Raw genomic sequence first — 6,047 nt, 5'->3', positions numbered from 1 at the left:
AATTATTAATATTATGCTTTTCTTGCTGTTGATATATTTTATATCATTTCTTCCAAATTTGTTAGCTGGCATTCTTTTGTAAAGAAGAATAATCCCTCATTAACTGGGGTTATTGGATTACCCTGAAATACAGTTTCTACTGAAAAGGCAAGGTAGACACTTGAGTTTTTCTCTTAAATTACCATATTTCAGAGCAGAGGGTTGGTATTAAGTCATCTCCAGTAGTAACAATAGGAGAATTTTTTTTTTAATTTGCTCTTTTTTTTTTTCTTAGCATCGTTACAGGTGCACAGATCTTTATATAGATTCAATGTATATCAAGCAGTTGCACTTATTCTTTTTTGATTCTCAAATTGTTCAGGTAGCCCACCAATTTTCTACTGGCTTGATTATCAGTTTCTCATTAGGTCAAAGGCATGGTTTGCTGGGAAGGGCTGCCATCATACAGTAGGAAATTGGGTGTGTAGTGCAGACTCAGAGATGGAGCATATCACACCGTCACATTTACCAAATAGAGAAAGAGCTGAGATGAAACCAGAAGGGGAATATGCAGCTTTATTTTTGACATGCTGCTCTCTTTTTCTAGATTGTAAGTATAATCCTTAATAACCCATTGTCTGCCAAAGCAATTCTGACTCACAGTGACCCCATAGGACAGAATAGAACTGTCCTGTAGTGTTTCCAAGAAAATAATCTTTAGGGATCAGCTCGATGGTGATGGGTTTGTTTTTTGTTGTTGTTGTTGGTTTGTTTCAATCTTTATGGAAGCAGACTGCCATGTCTTTCTCCACAGAGTGGCTGGTGGGTTTGAACTGTTGGCCTTTCGGTTTGCAATTGAGCGCTGAATCACTGTGCCACCAGGGCTCCTTGTAATTCTTAATGGATAACTATAACATTTGGTCTGCTACTCCTTATGTTGGGAAAAGCTACCTTGAGCTGGACTCTTTTGTTTATATTCCTGTTTGGATTGAAGGAAGAGATCTAAGCAATCTTGAGAATTTTTTGGTTTTTCGAAGTGAGATGCTTTGCAGTAAAGAAATAGCTCAAGATAATGTTAAATGATTTTCAATAAATTCCAAATTGTTTTCTCAATTTATTTCCAAAAAAAAAAAAAAAAAGTGCTAGTTAAATACAACTAGATTTTTTGGTTTTTCTCTAAAAATTTATTTATGTTGGGTTTCAAACTCTCTATAAAAAATAAAAAAATGATCATTTTTCAATATTCAGGCCAGGGGAATCATTCAACCTATCAAATTAGGGGAGTGGATATTTTCACTGCAGGGAAGGTAAACCATCTGCACAATTCAACTAAATGATAAGACTAATGCTTGAAACTAAAATCAAATCATGTGATAAGGAACTAAAATATTTTAAATCTTCAGGGAAATATGAAAGGAGGAATAATTTTAATGTTTATTAAATTTCCTTTGATTATTTGTGTATCCTCATTTATCAGTTGTAAGAGATGCTGCTGCTGCTAATGAGAAACAGTTAAAACAACAATAGCAATTTTCCAACTTACCAGTGTAAGACTGGGATAAAGCAAACCCAGGAAGGAAGGTCCCCACAGGAATAACTGAAGATGAAAGGAGATGGTCCTCTACAGCATGGGTCACTAGTGGACCATTAGCCCCCCAGTGAAGTCTGAGAACTTCATCGTGTGCTTGAGCCTTGGAAGAGAAGGCTTGCGTTCATTATTAACAGCAGTAGTATAATATATAAAAAAAAAAGTGTTGACACATTGTATCACCACATTCTGTTACTAACATTTATAAACATAGTCTCTAAATTACAAATAATTTATCTCACATCAAAGGAAACTAAACCAACAAATAAAAACAAAAGATTTACTTAGATTTTGTTTCTTGCCTTTTAAAATCCTTCCTGCTTGTTAAAAATGTGTGTGATTATAAAAAGGATTGACTGAAGAAGATGTATGACAATGGATTCATGTAGTGAGTATGCTTCTTTCGGTAAAAAAAAAGGAGTAAGGAGAATGGAGAAAAAAAGTAAAAAGCAAGGGACAACAACCTGCATAAAGGTCAAGCAGAGGGGTTGTACTATATTACTTAACGCAATGATAACACTATAAAGTTAGTCATTGCTTTTTTATTATAGCATATTGGTGCTTCTGAGAACACTAACAGTGAGAAATAAATGAATGCGGCTTCAGATGCTGTAGATACAGTGGGAAGCCAGGTCTAATTCACCCATATGAAGTCTTCTTGAATTGTGTCACTTGTAGAGTTTGTACTTGACTTTTGGAAACATAAAATGTTCTTGCCACTGAGAACTAATTAAGAAATCTGGCCTTTTGTGACTGAGCTTGTTTTGTTCAGGTTGACTGCATGTTCAAGTTTGACTCAAGATGCTCATTTGATGTATACTGTGACCAACTATTTGAGTTGGATTCAGGCAATTACCTAGCTTAACTCCATCCTGATAAATTTCACAAGAATGGCATTCTTAGACTGCTACCAAATCACTACTCCAGGTTTTTAAGATGCTTGAAGTGCAAAAGTTAAAGTTGTGCTTTAGAATAAACTCAAAGTAATCCCAGACTACTACTAGTAAGTAAAGAAGATGATATACCTTGTGGCATGTAACAACATGGATGAGTCTCACAGACATCAGGTTAAGTGAAAGAACCCATAAAAAAATAAGTGAATGAAGCCAGATGCAAACAGTAGGCACTTATGGTTATACTTGTAAGAAGTTCAAGAGCAGGCAAATTTAATCCATGGTGATAGAAGTCGGGATATGCTTACCTTCTGAGAAGTGGGTATGGACAAAGAAGGGACATGAATGGACCCTCTAGAGTGGTAGACGTTTGCTATATCTTGATCTAGAATGGCTGCATGGGGTAAATGTGTATAAAAAATTCATTGAATTGTACACTTAACATTTGTGCGTTTTGCTATCTGTAAATTACATAATCTAAATGAAAGCGATAACCCAAAGAAGTATGCAAAAGTACTCAATTAAGCTTATACTGATTCAAAAATATATATATAGATTTTTTTCAGGTAAACAAAGACCCCAGATAGTTTCACCATCCTAATGCTGTTATTTGACTCTCGTGGGTAGGTCTGAGCTCTAGATTCTGGATTTAACTTGCCTTCTCTGCTATACAAGCCCAGCAAAAGGCATTAAGGCCTAGGCCACCTCAGCAAAGTTAGCACACTGAAGCTTCTGTGTCTTCATTGGGTCAGGTGGGGTTAGAGCAGAGAAGTAGAAGTCAGGTCTTCCTTGGGAACCATGACCACAAGCTGGGCCTCAGGAATTCATTTATGCATATATTCATTCATTAGATAGATATTTATTCATATTCACTGGATGCTTTTTGTGAGCCAGGTGCTATTACACAGGCACAAGGAGGTACAGGGGTGAACAACAAGGTCTTGCTATCATAGAGTTTATATTTAGGAATTAGGGAACGGAAGGAGACAGCAATTTAAACATAAACACATGAAATACTCTAAGTGCTAGATGGGGAGGCACCATTTTAGATGTGCTGATCAGAGAAGGCCTCTCTAAAGGTGTGACATTTGATCTGTGACCTGAATGATGAGGTCGGGGAAACAGTGAACCACAGCGAGAAGAGCAAGTCAAAGCCCTGGAGGAGGGAAAAAAGCTTGACATGTGTAATAAATACAAAGAAGGCCAGTGTATCTCAATCACAGGGAACTAGTGGGTGAAATGTATGAGAAAAAAAATAATAGAGGGTCCTGGAGGCCATGTTAAAGAGTATGAATTGATGGCAAGCAACCAGAAGGTTTTAAGGGAAGCGATTGGACATATGGAGAGAAGCTAGGCATGGGATATATTCAGAGGTAGAATTGATAAGATATATATGGATTAAATGGTAGAAAAGCAGGGAAGGGAGGAATTAAAATTAACTGCTTGGTTTTAGGCTAGAGCTACTGATAGTGACAGTGATGGTGGTGCCATTCACCAGGAAGAAAGAGATTTAGGAAATTAAGAAATTTGAGGGGAACATGAGTTCCATTTGAACAGGTTAAATGCAAGCTACCTCTTAGCCATCTAAGAATTGAATACATTTGACTTCAACACAGGAAACAGTATGACCTGATGAAGCACAAAATCATAATCCAGTTGAAAAACAATTTCAAGTTTACTCCTGGCAATGGTGAGTCAATTGTTATTTTCTTTGAATAATAAGAATTTTGAGAATCAATAGGAATATTTCCAACATCCTCCTGCTGAATTTCTAAGACAGAAACCACTAGAAGAAGCAATTGAAAAGGGAATATACTCATCCATGTCATTGTTTTGCGTCTGTGGCAGGAAACTGCCAACTACTGGGAGACTGCTATGCTAAGTGCAATGTTCTGGAGTTTTTTTAAATCTAAAACTAGAAAATATTTTAATATTTTAAATTACATGAGCTCTTCATGGCATTCAATTGGTAGAAATGTCTGCCAACTGGTATTACATTTTTGGAGGGTAATTTGAAATTATCAATTAAAATTTTACATGTGTAGGCTCTTGGGCAATAAGCCCGGGGTGGCACAATGGTTAAGTGCTTGTCTGCTAACTGAAGGGTTGACAGTTCAAACCCACCCAGGGGCTCCATAGGAGTAAGACATGGCGATTTACTCCCATAATGATTACAGCCTAGAAAACCCTATGAGGCAGCTCCACTCTGTCACATAGGGTCACTATGAGTCGGAATCAACTCAAAGACATCTAACAACAACCAGTAAAACATTATCACTTTTATTAATTTATCTGAAAACATTTACATATGTGCACAAGGATGTTTATTCTAGCATTGATTGTAATGGCTAAAATTGAAGGAAAAAAACTCTAATATACGTAACTACAAGACTGAGAAAATAAATTATGATCAAACATATATATATAATAGTTAAAAATATAGCTATATACAATGGAATAGACATTAAAAATAAGAAAGGTCTATGTGTAGTGATATAAAACAATAAAGTAAGTGATTATGTAAAATTTCAAGCTATTGCAAATACAGTCTAATCTCATTTTGGCAGGGGAAAACTTCTAGAACAAAAGAGGGAAAACTGGGGTTGCTTTTTTCCATGATGGGAATATTTCAGTGTGGCTTACATCTTTCTCTCACGGAGCAGAGCCGTTGGCACATTCAAATTGCCGGCCTTTCCGTTAGCAGCCGAGCACTTTAGCTACTGCCCCACCAGAGCTCCTTTATTTCTATATTAGTTTTGTAACAGAAAAGAATCATTTAAAAGATGTATTTCCAAGTCCTTCTGAGGTAGAATTCTTATGAACTGAAGTACATAAAACAGCTTTTCAAGGCAAAATAATTTACAAGATACAACGAAGTTTTAAAAGGACTACGGCTTTTGCTTAAAAAAAGTATTTTTAGTATAAACTTGAAATTAGATGAAATTTAGACAAAATCTATGCTTAACACTGAGCACCGTTCCTCCCTCCTATGACTAGATGTTTGTCCTCACCGAGACACCACAGGGGTCCTAGATTTTTCTTAGTGTTCAATGGCCTTGAGAAGGTGATCATTTAGTTTTCTGGTTCTATTTTGCCTAAGATTATGAAGATGGGCCAGAAAAAAAGTTATGTAATTTGCCATGAAGGGCTCATGTAATTTAAAATACTTTGAAGGAAAAAAAAAAAGTATCAGAATTCTCCTATTTTAGAAACCTTTGACATTTGGAGAAATGAAAGGCTACAATCATTTTTGCGCTTCTCTCTCCTGCAGCATTATACAGCAATTGTCAGAGAATATTTTGTACCACTGGTAGCAGTAACAGCCTCTAACCCTGCCTTCCCTTCTTCACTTTGAGTCCAAGACAACAGAATGCAGAGGCAAATAGCCTTTTCTCTGTCATTTTATTTTCGATTCATCCTTCCTGTTTTATTTTAGATATAACAGCTCCCTTATCGCCACCCCACCCCCAGCATCATCCACAAAGTGAAAATCTGAACTGGCACCATTTACCCGGCTTGCTCAGTTGCTTATAAAGGCTAGCTGGAGTTCGGTTCAATGTGGGCTACAATGTAAGCCTGTGTTACTA

This window comes from Elephas maximus, chromosome 6 (genome assembly GCF_024166365.1).
Source record: "Elephas maximus indicus isolate mEleMax1 chromosome 6, mEleMax1 primary haplotype, whole genome shotgun sequence".
NCBI lineage: Eukaryota > Metazoa > Chordata > Mammalia > Proboscidea > Elephantidae > Elephas > Elephas maximus.
Note: the sequence above shows the minus strand (reverse complement) of the source record.